Here is a 19,593-nt window from a genome sequence, read left to right on the forward strand (position 1 = left end):
TTTGTTCACCCTTCCTCCTCCCTAGAAGTAGTAAAGGCTCATTTACACACACACACACACACACACACACACACACACACACACACACACACACACACACCGCCATTTTGTTGAGTATGGTTTTCATGTGTAGAAAATAGAAAGGTTTTTTGGGGGGCGGGAAATGATTGGGAAAATAGAATCTGTAATAAAGATTCTAAAGGTAAAGTTATTATGTCATCACTGGAAGCTTTTCTGCATAAATGTACAACACCAACTAGCAGGAAAGGAAGACTGCATTGATGTGAGCAGCTAAATAAATACATAAATTCCCCATGATAGCCAGGAACAAAGGTCAGGATAGTTGAGTGGAATCTGCTTATGGAATAAAAAGAGGCTAGGTACGCTTATTCAGCCTATTGTATCGACCAGCCTAGAAGGTTACCTGGCCCAGAGGTAACATTTAGACAATCCCCACTCAGGGAGATTACTTACGACAAGACTTTGAGCATATAGCATTGATTTCTTGTCCTTTGAGGTAGCCTGTGTCTCCCCCGGCCCTGCCAATTGTGTGTTCATAGATTACAAATTAGCCCCTAAGTCCTTAATAAGACACCAGCAGCCTGGCTTGCTACCGGAAAGGCCGGCCCCACACCTGAAGTGAAGGGTGTTATGCGTCTATTCATTAACGGAGATCATTAAGACTTGGCGGCAAATATCAAATATTCATTAGGATCCTTTTTATGGGCCTTGCCTCCTGTTTTTATGGAGTCTCCGTGTGGGTTCTGGCAATGTTTTATTTTTGTCTTCGTATGGGTTAATTAAAGTTTCCGTGAGTCGCGTCCCCCTGGAAGATGAGAGAGGGAAGCAGACGCAGTCAGGAAGGAGGGAGGTCGGACCCAAATAGAGTCGAGAAACAGACATTTGTTAGCGGCCCAGCCGGTCCTTTCTGGACAGGTACAAGGTGCTCGGGAAAGCAGCCGTCACTGGCTCTTGGAGGAGTGAAGAACACACACTGCTTACAGCAGTGGACGGGACGGCGTTGGTGTGAATCACGTGTCAGTGAAGTGGGTCACTGTGAGAAGGAGAGCCAGATGAAGCACTTTATCACTGCGATGAAAAAGAAAGAAAAAAAACATTATTAATTAGGGGGGGAAATACCCTGAAGGCTTTGAAAGTGCATCCAATGGTCACACTTACAGATGGTTTCTGAGCAATGGCCTGAGCTGTTTTATTTAATATAAGAAACTAAGAGCTGGTAGAGCACTAGCCAATGAGCAAAAGCTCCAGGTACTGAGTTTGAGTCCTGGTCTTAGGCCTAAAAGAAAGAGAAGGATGGAAAGAAAGGAGGGAGGGAGGGAGGGAGGGAGGGAGGGAAAAGAAGAGAGGGAGAAACAGATGGAGAGGGAGAAAGAAGGAAGGAAGGAAGGAAGGGAAGGAAGGAAGGAAGGAATGGAAAGAAAAGGAGGGAGGAGAAAGAGAGGGAGAGAGAAGGATGGAGGGAAGGAAGGAAGAAGGAAGGAAGGACATTAAGATCCCTGTTCTATTCTGTCAATATACTGAGTCAAAGGATTCAGGTCCCTGGACAGCACTTCACCTGCTGTTACACAATCATTAACTTTGAGCGCTATTTTCATTATCATTGTTGTGTTACCTTTTCATATCCATAGGCGTGGGAACTCACAAAGAACATAGGCTTATAACAATCCATCCGAAGCCAGAGACGGTCACAAGAACTGAGATCTAGGCCATCTGGAGGTAGAAATAGGTTTAAGGAGGGGGAAATATTTAAGAATATATTTTGAATGTATCTCACTGGGAATTTGATTTATCAGTTGAATACATATCATTGAGTATTGAAAGGTAATCATTCGAATGAGCCCATCTCTATATGATGTGTTCTTTGGTAGTGTGCAGTGATCCTTGGGTAGTGGTAGTGTACAGTGGTCCATACCTGTAATCCCAGCACTTGGAGACTGGGGCCTGAGGATTGTAGCCAGCATGGCAGATGTGAGTCACTGACACCTGCTTAGCTCCCAAGAATAATTCTCATCTTAAGTGATTCTAATTCTCATGCAAGTAAGGACACAGTGTTACAGCTGCTTGTGATTGATGTTTAAAGTAATTCTCTTCTCTCCCATTCTACTGAACAGACATAAACAAGATGAATTACGTCCATTTACATCTTGGAAAGATACGAACTAGACCTAATGGTCAGACCATTGATTAGTAAGAGCCCGATTCAAAGTGAACTGTTATTGGCTGGTTCTAATTCAATACGCAGGTTTCTTACGTAGCATCATGCCAGGTATGACTCTTGAGGCTTGTGTGCATGAGTTCCTGTCTGACTCAGTTGTTCTTGTGTGCACTCTTCATTCTTCTCTGAGCTTTAGGCAGAAGCACAAATTTGAAATGGTGGAAAGCTAAAGATGAAGGTCAGAAAAGGACTGTCAGGCAGATTCCAGACTCTGAAATCAAGACCCAAATCCATAATATACTTAGGCTATCAAAGCATAACCAAAAAATGAGCACAGGGGCTGGGAAGGTGGCTCAGTGGTAGAGTGATTACTTCCCCTGCATGAGGCCCTGGGTTCGATTCCTCAGCACCACATAAGCAGAAAAAAGCTGGAAGTGGTGCTGTGGCTCAAGTGGTAGAGTGCTCACCTTGAACTGAAGAGCTGAGGGACAGCACCCAGGCCCAGAGTTCAAGATCCACAACTGAGGAGAAAAAAAAACCAAGCACAATGGTTGTTGGTGATAGACACACAATAAACGGATGTGATCATGTTTTTCCCCAGCAGCAGGTGTTTGGTGTTTATAGATTTCATTATGAGAGATGTGCTCCCGTGTGTATTTTCTCTGTGTGTTTCTCTCTGTGTATTTTCTCTGCAGAGATAATAAGGATTTTATGACCCGTCTGTTCGAGATTCCTAGAGAATCTGTAAGGCCTGTGAGGGGGGAAATGACTGACTTTTCTATCAAAGCGGATGGGTTAAAAGTTCCTGCTTTGGTTCTGTGGCTCGAGCTCTCTTTGATTAGTCTGTTCTCACATTATCAGCAAGTACAGAAAGGAAAACAAGGAACGCTTTGGGAGAAGGAAGGATTTTTGAGGTGTAAAGTTTTGTCCTCAGTGGTGTTCCAAGATGGAATTGGGACTCCCCTCCCCAGACCAACCAGAGAAATAGCAGAAGGGTGTGGATGTGTTTTGAGATGGCCTGGGTACTGTTGATCCTATTTCAAAGGCTTTTAATGGTCACCTTATGGAGAAATACATCTCAGCCTCTTCACACCAGCCAATCGCAAGCAGATTGTGAACTTGAGCTTAACCTATCAGAGCAGAGGGGCAAGGCCTGTGCCTTAGGTATAAATGGGGGCACAGCCTGCCCACCCTGTGTGTGTTTGCTGGCCGGATTTCTGACCCATACCCTCATCCTTCTGCAGAAGTAGATCCTGCCTTGCTGTGCCAGTTATTCATTTTCGTGTCTATCGCTGCGACTCCTGTGGTTCTTGGGGGAGTGCATTTAGAAAGGGGACAATGGAAGTTTTCGTGAGTTTCCCGAGAGATGTTTGGCTCAAATTCAGCATGGAGATGTGGCCCGAGAAGCAATCGTTTAAGCTGTAACTTCACCTTCCAAGTCATTTTGCTTAAAAAAAAAAAATGAGAGTAGTCAGTGCCCACAGAGTGGGTTTGTCAATTCTGCTAATTAGATGACAGTGTCGAATGGAAAAGTGCCACATGCGCACATTTCCAGATAGCCTGGGGGTGTTCTATCCACAGCCCTCTGCAGAAGAGGAGCGGAAGAAGAAACAAAAATTTCCTCGGCTCGGCAAATTTGCCTGCCAATTAGGAGACAGAATGGCAAGGGATGCCCACATCAAAGTAAAGAGACTGCATCGTTACTCCACAGGGGATGAAGGGCAGTGAAGACATTGAGATGCTTCCTATGTGTGCTTTTCCATATTCTGAGCTACTCAGGAGAGGGTGGGAAAGGCACCTCACAGACTTTTCTAGAACTTCTTGGAGGCAGGAGAGACAGCTTGGTAAATCATGCAGAGCTTCTGAGCCGTCACTGAACCTGCCTCTTCACTCAGCTCCATTCAGCAAAGGGGCATGGGACACTAAAGGGCTGATGGGAATGTTGAAACTCCCAAAGGAAGTAGAGTGTGTAAATGAGCGCCGTCGTTATTATAGAATTTTACTGTCATTAAGGTGTCGTACCGAGGGGTTACCATTTCATAAGTCAGGTAATGGGTATAGGGTTTTGGGGTTTTTTTTTTTTTGGATAATGTCACCTCTTCCTTCACTTTCCCCTTCCTGTCACAGCCCAAATGTGCACCTGGTGTCTACTGAGTAGCATGATTGTATTTGTTCACCCTCCTTCCCTCCCTCTGCTTTCCCACCCCCTTTGCTCCCCCTAAAAGAAAACAAAGCCACCACCACCATACCAATGAAATCCCATGTTTCCACTTCCTGGAATTCATTTTGATAGCATTTTTTAAATGTTCAGAGAAGTTAGACTTTCGGGTTCCTCCCGAGTGAATTCTCCTTTAGCCTGACTGTGGATATGTGAATGGCTAGAGTCCTGGGTAGGTTAGCATTTCCAATTATAGTTTAGATCTAGCTTCCACGTGTGAGAGAGAACATGGGGTGTTTGTCTCTCTGAACTTGGATTACTTCACTTAGCATGATTTGCTCTGGGTCCATTCATTTCCCTGCAAATGACATCATCTTATTCATTCTAATGGGTGAGTAAAATTCCACTGTGCATAGATATCACATTTGATCGCTCCATTCATCTATTGTAAGGTATCTGGGCTGTTTGTGTAACTTGGCTGTTGTGAATCGTGCAGCAATGAACATGGATGTGCAAGTGTCATTATATCCTGGCTTGTGATGTTCTGGGTAGATGCCCAGGAGTGGTATGGCCGGATCATAGGGAAGATCTATGTGTAGTTTTTTTTGAGGAACCTCCAGACTGCTGTCTGGAGGTTTACTAGATCACATTCCCACCAACAGTGCAACAGGGTTCCTTTACCCCCTCCCCAGCCTTGGCCATTGCTCATATTCTTGGTGGTGTCTGGTTTAACAGGGTAGGGGGGGTGGGAGGTCAGCGTTGTTTTGATTTACATTTCCTCGTGTGTCTATTTGCTATTCTTTGAAGAAGTCCCATTGTTTAGCTCCTTTGCCCATTAATTGGTTTATTAGGGGGTTTGTGCATGTGGGATTAATTTTTTGAGCTTCTGGGATGTTTTGGCTTTTGTCAGATCTGTCTTTCTAGCTTAGCTAGTAATTCGTCTAATTAGGAACTATGTCCTTTAGTGTGCAGAACATTTTATGCATTCCCATTTGTCAAGTCTCCTTCCTATTTGCTGTGTCCTTGGGATTCATCTCTAAAAGCGCCCTCCTATGAATCCTAGCGCTTCTGGTCCTCCATCTTGCATTCCTATCAAAGTTTCCAGGATCCACTTTGAGCTGATGTTGGGGCTTGGTGGCAAACAGGGACAGCATTTTAGTTTGATATGTATGGAGACCCCGTTTTCCCAACCCATCTTTGGCTTCCTTGTCAAACATCAGATAGCTGTAAGCGTATGGGCTTGTGTCTGGGTGCTCTGGCCTGTTCCTTGGATCTTTTGGGCCTCTTTCTGTTCCCGTACCAAACTGTTTTTCTCCCTCTAGCTCTGTGGTGAATAGAACTTGACAAGGTCTAGGATTGGGATACCGACAGCATTGCTTTCCTTGCCTAAAATATGAGTGTGATATTTTAAAGCCTCAGTGTACAGTCCTGTGGGAAATTACTGGGATAAGTCATTTAGAGAGATTTAGAAGGGACTTGCAAGTTTTATTTCAGAAGTTAAAATAGATCTGCAATCTCAGCAAAAAAAAGAAGACGACATTCTAAAACATCCCTCGATCTCTGGGTGGCGCTGGGGAAAAGCTGATGTCCCCTGAAAAGTTAAAAGATGAGGTTAATTATTGCTTCATACTTAATTCAAACTTTTATTTCTTGGTATTTTTTTCTAGCAAGTTCTTTCAGTCTACTTTCTCTTCCTATACTTCACAGTATATGTTACCTTGGCATAGAGTAATTTTTATAGAACTGGTCTTAATCCTTTCTTGGAATTCAACACACACACACAAAGAAATGGTAAAGGAATTCTAAGAGAAATTTAATTTTGTCACGTTTTAGTTCTTGCTTTAATCAACAAAAAAATATGAGTTCAAAGAAATGATGAATTATCAGGAGAATTTATGAATTACTTTTAATTATAAAGGCCTGAGGAAAATATAGTGTGAATAAAATTAAATGCATCTTGTATAAGATAAAGCAATGTGCTTATCTTTGAAGTATTTGAGAAAATAACAATGAGTGTACAAGTGAGATTTGCTAAAAATTTAAAAACAAGAAATAGCATCTCCAGAGTCATAAATCATTTTCTGCTTCCCTTTTGTATTTTATTCATCTTAATTAAATAAGGTATTATTAGAACAGTTCCTTAATATAACACATTTGCATGCTTATTGAATACAACATGAAATTAATTAAACACAATTCATTAAAATTTGATCCAAAGAGTTTGCAAATGCTCATATTTCCTCCCACAGATAGGAAGGGATTTTTGCCACACATTGGAGAACAATGAGCTGGACGTTACCATGCCATATTATCAACAAGAGAAATACGGAAGAGCTTCAAGATGAGGGACAAGGGATGTGAGCCCAAAGCGTGAATGCACGGGGCCCAGGTAAGAAAGGAGAGGCTGCGTTTGGAAGGAGGAAAAGGGAAACTCGAGAAAGGAGAGAGCTAATTGGAAAGTACAGAAATTAGGGTGAGGAGAGGAAGGAGAAAGTCAAGATAGTAAAAAGACAGGGGTAGAAAAGAAGGAAGGAGAGTGAAGAGAGACAGAATGGAAGAGTAGAGGGAGGAAAAGAGTGAGCAAGGAGAGAGGGGAGAGTAAAGGAGAGCACAAGAGATAGAGGAAAACAGATGACAGGAGCGAAGAGCAGCAAGAAAGGGTTAAGTAGAGAAAGGAGCGAAGAGCAGCAAGAAAGGGTTAAGTAGAGAAAGGAGAAGAGTGGGGGAAGAGAGGAGCCAGGTGAGAGAGAGGTAAGGAGGGCAGGGAGGAAAGAGAAGACTGAAGAGAGGAAATGAAAGGACACGAGGGGGTATAGATGGAAGAGCAGAGCGAGAGTTGAGGACAGAGGGGAGAGGCAACATGGGAGAGCGATGAGAAGAGATAGGAGGAGAAGAAAATGAGTGAGGAAAGAACAGCAACAGTAGAGGAGAGAGGAGAGACACAGGTAAAACAGTGTAGAAGATGGTGGGAAACAGAAGAGAGTGAGGAGCAGAGGGAGAAAGGAGAGAGAGATGTGAGGAGAGAGAGGAGAGACAGAGGATAGGAGAGAAAAGAGCAGTGGAGAGGTGGAGGTAGAGAAAGACAGATGGAGGAGCGTGTGGAAGAGAGAGAGGAAAGGAGTGAAGACAAGATGAGGGGAGAGTGAAATGAGCAAGGAGAGCAAGCGAGGATGGAGAGAGAACAAGGGAGGAGACAGGGAAGGGAGGAGAGCAGAGGGAGGTGGGAGAGGTGAGGGAATGGAGGACAGGAAGGAGGGCGGAAGCAGTGAGCAGGAAGGTGGAGAGGGAAGGACAGGAGAAGAGGGGTGGAAGGAGCAGTCAGAGTGAGGGGAGCGCAGGGGAGCGGGCGGGGAGGGGTGATGAGAGAGAAACCGTGAGTCCTGAGGACTGGAGGGAGAGGGTAGCAGCGGTGAGGAGGGAGAGGAAGCAGGAGCAGAGCGGGAAGTAGTGCAGGGGGAGTGTGTGGAGGGGACAGCAGCCAGATGGGTCATGGGAGGAGGGAGGATGATGGGAGAGCAAGTAGAGATGAGGCAGGGAGGAGACAAGAGAAGGAAGAAGTGAGGAAAAAGTGGAGTGGAGAGAGGAAGGCGAAAAAAGCCAGAGTGAGGGAGGAGAGGAGACAGGAGATGGTGGAGAGAAAAGAAAGGGGAGAGGAAGGGAAGGGGGGATAATGAGAACCAGATGGGAAAGAGAAGGGGAGAGGCAAGGTGAGCAGAGAGGAAGAAGGGTGAGGGGAGAATTATAGAAGAGGGCAGGGAGGGAAAAGAACGGCAGTTGAGGGGGAATAAGAGAGGAGGGGAGGAGAAGAGAGAGGGACCAGGGAGGAGAGACAGGTGAAACGGAGTGTAGAAGAAAGAAGGGAGGAGGGGGAGAGAGAAGAGGAGACACACAAGAGAGTAGAGAGAGAAGGAGAGGGAGAGGAGTAAGGAGAGATGGGAAGAAAGAAGAGAGTAGATGAAGGAGACTGAGCAAAGAGGAGGAAGTAGAGACAGAAGGAGGGAGAAGGATGAGAGAGGAGACGGGAATGCAGGGGGAGGAGAGGAGAGGACAGAAGTAGAGGCAGGGGAGGGAGATGGAGAGAGGAGAGGAGAGATATGGAAGAGAGGAAGAAGATCGGGGAGGAGAGTGAGAGAGGGGAGAGGAAAGAGCAGGCAGCGTGGGGGAGGAGAGAGAGATGGGCAGATGATGGGGAGAGGGAGAAGACGGAAAGAGGGGAAAGGGGAGAGACAAGAGGAGGAAATGAGTGGAGAAGGAGCAAAGAGATTAGCAGAAGAGAGATGGGAAAGAGAGGAGATAGGTGAGGAATTAGAGAGAAGAGAGGGAAGTAGAGACTGGGGAGGAAGGAAGGGAGAGTGGAGAGGGATGGGGTGAAGGAGAATGATGGAGGTAGGGGGGGTGAAGGAGAATGATGGAGGTAGGGGAAGTAGGGGAGAGAATGAAAGAGTGGGGGTTAGAGAGAGAGATGCGGGGAGAAGAAAGGAAATAGGAGAGGGGAGAATAGACAGACATGAGAGAGATAAGAGACAGGAGGAGTGGGGAAGAGAAGTGAGCAGAGGGGAGAGGGGTCAAAGCAGGAGGGGAGAGGATGAGGAGAGGAGTGGGGAGAAATGAGGATGAGGGGAGAGGAGAAAGGTGAAAGAGGAGGAGAGGAGCAGGATGAAAAGTGGAGGGGGAGAGGATGAGGGGAGTGGGAAAGGAGGGGTGAAAGGAGGAGGAGAGGAGATGGGTGAGAGGGGTAGAGGATGAGGGGAGAGGAGAGTGGGGAAGGAGGATAAGGGAAGAGAGGAGACAGCGGAGCCTCGAGGTGAGGAGAGCTGGGAGAGCAAGGATAGACAACAGGGAGGCGGAGAAGGGGACAGGAGACGGAGAGGAAAGAGCAGGAGAGAGTGGAGTGGAGTGAGGACACATGTGACAGACAGGGAGGAGAGGAGAAGAAGTAGTTGAAGACAGAGTGGAGAGAAGCGTGAGGTGAGGAAGTGAGAGAGGCAGAGATCAGGGGAGCGCACAAACAAACACAGGAGGGAGGCAAAAAGGAGAAGAGAGCAGAGGAGAGAGAAAAAGGAAGACGGATGGGAGAGCAAGCTGAGAGGGATGGGAAAGGATGGAGAAGTGAGGGAGAGGAAGGGAAAATGACAGGAGGGAGTATGTAAGAGGAAAATGAGTGGAGGAGTAGAGAGAGGGTGAAGAGAGAGACGGGAGGATTGGAGAGGAAAGGGGGATGGAAGAGGAGCAAATGGAGAAAGAGGCGAGGAGACTGTGGTGAGGGGAGGGGTGAGAAGAGAGCGAGGGAGGGGAAAGGAGAGCAAAGGAGAGGAACGAGACGAGTGAGGAGGAGAGAGAGGAGAAATGACTGAGGGAGAGCACACAGAAAAGAGTAGAGAGAAAGGCGATGGGTCTGGAGGAGAGGAGATGAGGGAGGACAGGAGGGGATAGGTCCTGGTGAGGGGAGGGGAGAGAACTGAGAGAGGAAAGAGCCAAGAGCCAGGGTGGAGAGAAGAGGAGGAGGAGAGCAGAGGGAGGGCTGGAGTGTAGAAGAAGGGATGGGGGAGAGAGATCAAAGACACATACCAGAGAGGGGTGAAGGGAGAATGAGGGGAGAGAGGAAAGTGGAGAGGAGTAGAAAGAGAGGTGAGGAGAGAATGGAGCAATGAGGGAGGGGAGAGATTGAGTGAAGGGAGAATGATGGGAGAGAGAGGTGAGGAGAGGGCACAGAGACAGGAAAGGAGAGAGATGGGAGAGAGGAGAGAGGGAGAAGATAGAGCAGTCAGAGTGGGGGATAAGAGAGAGATGAGTGATGGGAGAGAGAGGAGGAGGAAGGTAGAGAGGAAATGAGAGAACAGGGAGAGAGGGGTGGAGGAAGAGGTGGGAGAGGGAAAGAGGGAGGAGAAAGGAGAGGATTGGGACTGAGCAGGTGGAGAGAAAGCAGAGGAGGAAGAAGGGCTGGTGGGAGGAGAGACAAGGGAGAAAGAGGGGAGGGGAGAAGAGGAAATGAGAGGAGAAAGAGGAGCGAAAGAGGTAGGACAGGAGGGAGAAAGGCAAGAGAAGAGAGCAGTGGGGGAAGGGGAAGTAGAGTGGGGGGGAGGGAGAGACAGGTGAGGACAGAGACATGGGAGGGGAAAGAAGAGAGGATGGGGTGAAGGGAGAATAATGGGAGACCAAGGAGAGAGAGGGGGGAAAGGAGACAGTGGAGCCAAGGGGGAGGAAAGGGGAGGTGAGAGAATGGAAAGAGTAGAGGAGAGTAAGGTGATGAGAAGAAAGAGGAGTAGAGCAGGGAAGGAAGGAAAGGAGAATTGGAAAAGAGCGAGCAAGGAGAGAGGATGAGAAGAAAGGAAAGAAGAAGGGGCAGAGGGGACAAGAAGAGAGGAAGGAGAATTGTCAGGGAGAGGAGAGAGTCAAGAGGAGTCAGAAAGGGGAGAAGAGAAGTAGAAGAAAGACAAGGGAGGATGAAGACCAGGGAAAAGGACAGGTGAGGAAGGGGAAGTAGATAGAGGGAGGGAGGGAAGGAGCAAGTGTGGAGAGAGGCTGGAAGAGAGATGAGAGGGAGGCTGGGGGGAACAATTATGGAAGACAGAGATGGGGGAGAGAGTAGAGAAGGGAAAGAGGAGTGTTGAGGGAGATGAGAGGGAGGAATTAGAAAGGTAAGGGGAGGATGGGGAGAAAAGAGCAGGGAAAGGGTAGGGAGAGATGGGAAACAGGAGAGCAGAGAGAGCTGAAGAGAGGGGAGAGGGATCAGAGAGACATGTTGGAGATGGAGACTGATGGGAGAGAGAGGAGATGAAACAGAGGAGAGAATAGAGAGAGTAGGGGACAGGGGAGGAATGTTGACAGTGGAGAAGGGGACAGGAGTGGAGAAGGGGACAGGAGAACAGAGGGAGGAGAGGAGAGAAAAGAGCAGCAAGAGTGAGAAGCAGGAAAGAGGGGCAAGACAGGAGAGTAATAGGCGGGAGGGGAGAGGAGACAGAAGAAAGAGGAGAGATGGGAAACAGAAGGGGCATAGAGGTGAGGAGATGAGAAGAGAGGATGGCAGAGAGGAAGGAGAAGAACAGAGGATAGAGAGGGGAGAAAGGAAGAGAGAGTGAGATGGTAGAAAGTAGAGGAATGAGGAGTTGGATAGGAGAGAAGAGAGGACACGAGAGGAGAGTGAGCAAGGAGAAAGCAAAGAGCAACACTAGTGGGAAGTAGAGAGAGGCAAAGTGGGAGAGAGGAGAAGAGGGAGCAGAGAAGACAACAGAGTATAGGGGAGAAACAGATGAAAGGAGAGCCAGAGAGGAGAGGAATAGAGTGAGCAGATGAGGAGACACAGGAAGAACAGATTTCAAGAAGCAAGCAGTACAAGAGCTAGAGCCTACCTGTGGAGATGACCCTACCTGTGCTATCTGGCTCCCTCCTCCTCCGTCCGGCCAGGTTTACATCCTGCTGCTGTACCGGTGACAGCATGAAGACCCCACCATAAGCTCCATCGCACCACCCCTCAGCTCTTGAGCCAGTACATCTGGGTTCATCATAAATTAGCCATTGTTGCTATTCTTTCATAGCAACAAAAAGTTCCCTGTGACCCAGCAATCCCATTCCTGGGCATTTATTTATCCAAGAGACCACAAATCAGGCCACACCAAAGCCACCAGCACAACCATGTTCACTGCAGTATGGTTCAACACAGCCAAGATATGGAATCAGCTGTTACCCCTCCATGGAAGAAGGGATCAAGAAAATGTGGTATAAATGCACAGTGGGATTTTACGCCTCCATCAGAAAGAATGACGGTGCCCCATTTGTAAGGAAATGGAAAGTCTTAGAAAAAAAAAACTATATTAAGAGTAGTACGCCAGACACAAAGAAACATAGGCTGTCCTAACTAGAATGTGCCTATAAATCCACAAGTAAACACACACTCGGATATGATCATTATACAAGACTCTAGACACAGTGAGAGCAAAGGAAGATATTCTTAGGAGAGAATCACAAAGGCTCAATAGCTATGCGCATCTGATCATACAAAACGATGTTTGTCCAAATGAACTCCAAGAAGTGGAAATAAAAGAGGTTTTTTAAAAATATTTTTTGTTCTTTTTTGTCCCCCTTTGTCACTGTGTTAGAGATGGGGGGACAAAGGGTGAACAAAAGGCAGCGGTGATACTCACTGGACAATGTACCATTTGCGGGTGGGGATGGGAGGGAAAAACTGGGAGAAAACGAAGGGAGGGTGACACTGTCCAAAAAGAAATGCACTCACCACCTGACTCATGTAACTGTAGCCCCTCTGTACCTCACCCTTACGGTAACAACCTACTTAAAAGAACACAAGATGGCGTTTGAGAGAGAGGTCTCTGGAAACGGCCACACTTTCACTGTGTTTACTCCTCTTGACCATTGTTTTGGAAGGTACCAGCAGAGCAAACTTGAACATCCGTGTGTATCACAGATGACAGACACACAGACTACTCCGGAGTCCCCATACCACCCAGAGGCTTCAAAAGATTTATTTTTTCACCAGGCAAGATGCCTCATACCTGTAATCCCAGCGAGGCAGAGATCTGAAAATCGGGGTTCGAAGCCAGCCCGAGCAGGAAAGTCTATGACACTCTTATCTCCAATGACACACCCAAAAGCCAGAAGTGGAGCCTGAGGCTCAAGTTGGTAGAAGGCTAGCCCTGAGTTTTAGTCTCGGGCTGGCACAAACAAACAAATGACAAAGCAACAACAACAGATCTTTTCTGGGCATTTCTCCGATTTTACATTCTTACTCTGCCGGAGTTGCACACACGCTGGGTCTGTGGACATCTCTGAAGTCAGCTCCTGACCCTTCAGGACTGAATCTATTAGTTTATGTCCTTTGGTGTTGATCAGTTTTCTTGAGCAAACAAAACACTGTTTTACCTATTAGCTGTTCTGTTGTATTAGAGACCAAAATACTCAAATATCACGATGATAACTATTTCGGTTACATTCCTGCACAATACTGTACGTTATAGATACAGTATTCGTTTGAACATCATGTTTTCATTACAGATAATCAATCTTTTGAACAATGTTCTCAAGACTTTCTGGAATTCTAGACACAATTTTGAGCATCAAAGCTCTGGGCATTTTCTGTAAGAAAATGGTGTGCTCACTGTGGCAGGGTTCAAAGGAAGTTTTCACCTGCCTTTTTCTAGAGCTTTTTAAGAAATTGTTTGGCTTTCAAATAAGCTTATAGATGAAATGACATTTCACTGGCATTTAAAACGTGTACAGTCCAAATCGATCTGCTACTGTTTTAATAATACACTGTTGAACAGATTTGGACAGGTGTCTGTTCCTAGGCATATACAATTTCTGCGAGCTTTCACATCTCTGGAATATTCCAGAATGCCTTGAAGTATGGTCCTTCTGGTGTATCATTGGCCTGATATCAAAGATGTTTGACTGAGATTAACATATTTAATTTCTCTACTTAATCTTCTGTTCCCTATTAAAACAAAAAAAAATTGATTTGTGCTGTGACAGAAGCGAACTACTTCAAGATCAAAATATTAATCAAGTAATACATTTTAAAGGCAATTAGTTAAGTGAAAAATCTGCCCGTGACTTGTAAAGAAACACTCTCTTCATAATACCAAAATTAAGCCACCCAAATATTCATGCACAAGCAATAAAATGGGCCCAGCTTCTGACAGATAAGAAGGAAGGAATGACGGACAGCTATGACACCACCATCAATCCCCAGAGACACGACACTATGGGAAAATGTTGTACAAGAGCCCTGTGGCTGGAAATCAGGTGCACGGGGCTCTGCCTCTAGAAAGAACTTCTTTGAGCCCAGCATCCGAAGCTCACGCCTGTCATCCTAGCTACTCAGGAGGCTGAGACCTGAGGATCGGAGTTCAAAGCCAGCCCGGACAGGAAAGTCTGCGAGAATCTTATCTCCAACTGACCACCAAAAAGCCAGAAGTGGAGGTGTGGTTCAAATGGTAGAGCACCAGCTTTGAGTGAAAAAGAGACAGAGCCCAGGCTTTGAGTTCAAGTTCCGGTATTGGGGATGGGGAGAGCAATTTGTTTTCCCTTTGACCCTGCATTCTTATAGGCTGTTAATGGACACACACACACACACACACACACAATCAGTGTACATGGTGGTTTTTGTATGACACCTTCCAGTGCATATTGACACTCCCTGCATTTAAGTTGAAGGTTTCATTCGATTGCCGTCTGCCTAACTTCATAATTCGCATTCAACACACTGAAGGCTCCGTCTGGAATTCACACAAAGTTAACACAGTCCTTGTCCGGAGAAGTATTGGTGAGGCCTTACTGCGCAGGGGTAAAGTTCTAATCACACGTGAATTGTAACACGTTTCAAGCCTGTCTAAAATGGGCCATCCCATAACTATGATCCAGGAAGAAAAAACGCAGTAGCAGGCAGACTCCCTCTGAGGACGCCAACCAAGTTTTTCCTGTTCTGCTTTGAGCCAAATACATTTTGTTTTTTTTTTTTGGAAACTGCTAATTAGGAAAATTCTAGCAGCGATGATGAACACAAATACGAAGTTTACCAATCCAAATTTGCCAGAGCGAATAAAAATGTATTTATTCTGTCTTATTTCTGGAGATACTTGTATATATATGCTTTTTTTTTCATTTTCAGATCTGAGATGAACTCGAACTCAAGACCGGTGACCCTCACTCACGGGTGTACCCCGAACCAACTGAGCTGAGACTCCCCGATTTTTTCTTTTTCATTCTTTAATACACACTTGGATTGCTTTTTTTTTCCCCAAGAAACATCTGATGAGCTTTTCTTTTCTAAAAATGTGGTGGTGTCGAGGTTTAAACTCGGGAATCTTGCTGGGCGGGTGCTCTACCACTTAGCCAAACTTTCAGCCATGCTTTTTTTTTGGCTGGGTAATTTTGAGACAGGGTTTCTCCAACATTTTTGCTCCACCCCAAGCCAGCCTCAAACTGCGATACTTCTGATTTTAGCCTCCTTGGTTGCTAGGATTAGAGATCTGAGCCACTGACACCTAGCTTTGAGTCTCTTGTGATGCAGAATCATCATCAAGAATTGGTAAATGTAATTCTTCACATGTAGGAGACATCCTGGCAGGTCATATTATTAGCTGTTTTTAATTTTTAATTTTTATTTTTCAAGGCTAGCACTGTACCACCGAAACCATAGCATCATCACTTTATCACTGAATTTTCTCTAGAATCGAGCAACAGCGTGGTAAACCTGTGCTTACCATGTCTTAAATTCAGTGAGGAAATAAAAGTGGGTGTTGGAGAATAAAAAGTCATATCCTATCGATTCGTGTCGTATCAAAGAAAAATGCACATCCCATTTTGTTCTCAAAATCTGCGCTGGCTCCGTGCTGACTCCTTTCTGTCCATTCTCACTCACTTTCCAGACTCCTCAGGGGCTCCGGCTTTCACGGTCAACATAGTTTGTAGGATGCAAAGCTATACTTCTAGAACCTTCTGGAAGAGCTCATCTAATTGTTATCAGTAACAATATTTATTTAAAAAAATATTAGCCGGGCACTGGTGGCTCATGCCTGTCATCCTAACTACTCAGGAGGCTGAGATCTGAGGGTCGCGGTTCAAAGCCGGCCCAGGCAGAAAAGTCCGTGAGACTCCTCTCCAGTAAACCACTAGAAAACTGGAAGTGGCGCTGTGGCTCAAGTGGTAGAGCACTCGCCTTGAGCTGAAGAGCTGAGGGACAGCCCCCAGGCCCAGAGTTCAAGCCCCACAACTGACCCCTCTCCCCAAAAAAATATTACTGGGGAGGAGAAGGTAGATACTTCACTTTCATGCAAATCAAAGAAAATCCTTTGTCCAGAATTTTCCTCTGTTTATCTTTCCTAACACAGAATGGGCGTTGAGGGCCTCGATGATTGCATAGTTTCTCCTGGGAAGCTAGAGATAATCCTTTACAAAAGGCCCGATTCGTGTACGGGTTATTTACTAAATGAAAGTTTCAACTATTCCAAACAGCCTTTCTCCTTTGGAGCCTGATTCCAATCCCTATTCTTTCGTGTAAAGGCTGCTCCCATGCAAAACTTGATCATAATGAGATGCATTATTCCTTTCTGAATACGAAGGACTGAAAATTAATTCAGAGAAGGCTGCCATTTTCCTGTGTGGCTCTCTTCCTTGGTACCTCGTTAATCAGCAAAAGAGTAATCAAAGGGCTTCAAGAAATTAGACTGGGGTTTCCAAAACCTCTATGAGAGCTGGAATAATTATAATTACTCATTTTATCAAGTTTTACGTTTGTGTGAGTCCAACTCAGACTTTTCATTTTTTATCACTATTTTTTGGTGGGGGGGGCGGTCATTGGAACACTCGGCTTCACCAATGGAGTAAGAAGATTGGATGAATTTCTATTAACAGAAAATGAAGAAATGATGTCGTGGAGTTTGCTCTGGTTCTAGCATTCTAGAACTGTGGCAATTGCTCTGAATACTTTTATCAAAAACACTTGCACATCCTACTGTAATTAAAAACTCAATGCTCCTTAGACTTAGCACCCCTACTTACCACCAATTACTCCAACAATATAGAGACAAACACCAAGGATAGAAACAGAAATTGCTCTTTTTTTTGTGGTTCTAAACTGGGGCATCTCTGGTCAGCAAGAAGATAGGAATAGATCTATTAGTCTGTCTGTTTTATGTCTATCTTGGAGGAACCACAAGAGATCATCTTTAGGGTACATTCCAAAATGAGCCTTCTAACTTCAGATGTAACATCTTTCCTTAACATGAAGCACACCATCTTGTATAGAAAAAAAAAATCTCATTTAAGTAACATCCCCTCCAATCTCAACGGAAGTCAGGTAACAACGTGTAATAAGTCTCTTTACCTGCTGCAGACATTCCCTTCGTCGGCAGAGATTTCTCTTATAAAAGGACAGCTTTTTAGGCATCGTCTTCTGTCTGCAGGTCTTATAGTCAACTGACAATAATCCATATGTCCGAGAGAGAAGTCCGAGAGTTCAGAACACACTATTCCTATTAAATAGGAAGGCATAGTGTGTGGAATACTTCGAACTGGAACAGACTAGAAGGCTCTTGAAGCAAGAGACCTTTTAGCCTTCTCCCCATCTATCTACTAGCAATCCATAGATAGATGATTGATAGAGATGATAGATAGATAGATAGATAGATAGATAGATAGATAGATAGATAGATGATTGGTGGGTAGACAGACAGACGATACATAGATCTAACCAGAAATACATGTCCTTAAGCTAGTTCAGACAACATCCTTCTATTCACAGATATCTTCAGGTTTTGTTACCTGTGGGAGATGTTTACATTTCAAAGAAGATTTTGTTGAGGAAGATGTGGAAATAAATAGTCCTGCCCGCAGGCCGGTATGACTCCTTAGCGCCATCCCTAAAATAGAAACTAAACTCGGGCCATGGGGAGAGAGTCAGAGTTTCCTGAAACCCAGGCCTCTTGATTTCATGGCTTCCAGGCACTGTAGTTATTTTCATAGTCATAGTTCTAGCCAATCACCACCAGTGGCTCTCACGCCTGTAATCCTAGCTACACGGGGGTCTGAGATCGGAGGATCTCGGTTCAAAGCCAGCCCGGGGCAGCACAGTCCATGAGACTCTCTAATGAACCCCCCAAAAAACAAAACAACACAAAAGTGGAGCTGTGGTTCGAGTGATAGAGCGTACTAACCGTGAGCAAAAATTCTCAGGGACAGCGCCCAGGCCGTAGGTTCAAGCCCCAGGATAGCTCCCCACCCCACCACCCCCCAAAAGAAGCGTCATGTTTTTCATAAACTCTGCCTTCCAGGTTAATTTAATCTGCATTTTTCGAGCGCTGTCACAGTGACCCACAGCAGAGGCTGACGCACCGGACGGGGCTGGCGTAGATGCAGCCAAGTTCCCCGCGAGAGGGGCCGTGACCTCCTGCAAGTCCAGGCCAGCCAAAAAACAACAACAAAACCCACTAATATCTCAGCAGGACCTGTCCTATAAAATGAGGGGAGAAAGTCTCAGAACCTTCCAGTTCCAAAACCACACTTCCACCCTCGCCTGAGATTCTACTCGCTATCAAGGGAACATTTAAAAAGAGTCGGCGCTCTCCTACAATCTCGCCCCGCACACACCTAGTCACTCAGGTCCACAGGGACCGTGTGCACACCTCTCTGTGTTGGTGGGCAGTGTGTGCGTGTGAGTGTTCAACCCTCCCACGTTCGTGTGTGTTTGCTTACACTGTGCAGATATGTGGATCGATGCTGACCGCGCTCACAAACATCATTGGTGTTGGAAAATTAAGTTGACTCTGCTGGGAACGTCGGAGGGCTCCCAACGGGCCCACAGATTGACTTTCAGATACCACCGGGCCTCAGCTGCCCGGATGGTTCCAAAGACAGCGAGTCATCCGTTTCTAGTAACCTTCTGTGTGCGGAGAGTCTTGGAGGCAAAGTCAAGTCTGTAAAGGACACCTTCCCGGTGGGCAGGCGGAAGGGATGCAGAGAGCACACGAATGCTCACGCCACCTGGCCGCGTCCATTTACTTCACGCACAGGACATGAATTAAAGGGAAAGGTACATAGTGGGAGACATAGTCTATCATCTACCTACCTACCTGTCTACATACCTATCTACCTACTAGTCTACCAGTCTGTCTGTCTGTCTACCTACCTACCTATCCATCCATCCACACTGGAAGGCATATCCAGTCTGAATTGCTGGTACCTCGTGTTCTGCTGTCTGTCTCTGCCTTCTCCATGATTATCTGGCTACCAGAATGAGATCTGGGGTTCACGCCAGGGCCCCCCACTGGTAGGGAATGCCTGGGGGCAACTGGCAGATCTTGGCTTTGCTGGAGAAAACACAGGCAGGCAGGCCTGGCTCATCGAGCCGTTGCGCAGATTATTTTACTGCACAGCCATGGGTTTTATGTCAGGTGTGTGTATGTTCTTTTTGGCATAGAACTGTTAGGGCCAATGGGTGTGAACAACAGATGACTGGATTAAGACTTGGTGAATCATGAGCGTTCGCCGCCTCATGTATATTTAACTCCTCCAGGTCCTGGGGCTCCTGTGTCTCATGTATATTTGATGCTTCATGAATAATCTCTGCCGGGGGTGTTCTCCGTTCCTCTCTGTGTTTAACTCGCACGCGCTCGACTTAGCTGCAGTGAGCATCAGCCACCACCTCCTGGAGAGAATTAGCCAGTCTGAAATAAACAACGTCCAGTCCTACCAGTGTCCTTCGGGCATCAGATTCTCAGCGGACTTAAACCAGCTGTGGACATAA

The 19,593-nt window shown here is 46.0% G+C and overlaps 1 long non-coding RNA gene across 1 annotated transcript in view; it reads left to right on the plus strand.

Annotated features, from left to right (window-relative positions):
* The window catches only part of LOC138815906 (uncharacterized), a 251,806-nt gene extending 235,973 nt beyond the window's left edge, over positions 1-15,833 (plus strand). Inside the window, exons 3-4 of the long non-coding RNA XR_011368525.1 lie at positions 6,584-6,723; positions 14,959-15,833. This is a non-coding gene — a long non-coding RNA (uncharacterized lncRNA). The remainder of the gene's footprint in view (positions 1-6,583; positions 6,724-14,958) is intronic.
* The last annotated feature ends 3,760 nt before the right edge of the window (positions 15,834-19,593 follow it).

This window comes from Dipodomys merriami, unplaced genomic scaffold (assembly GCF_024711535.1).
Source record: "Dipodomys merriami isolate MVZ:Mamm:240054 unplaced genomic scaffold, mDipMer1.0.p SCAF_68, whole genome shotgun sequence".
Taxonomy (NCBI): Eukaryota; Metazoa; Chordata; class Mammalia; order Rodentia; family Heteromyidae; genus Dipodomys; species Dipodomys merriami.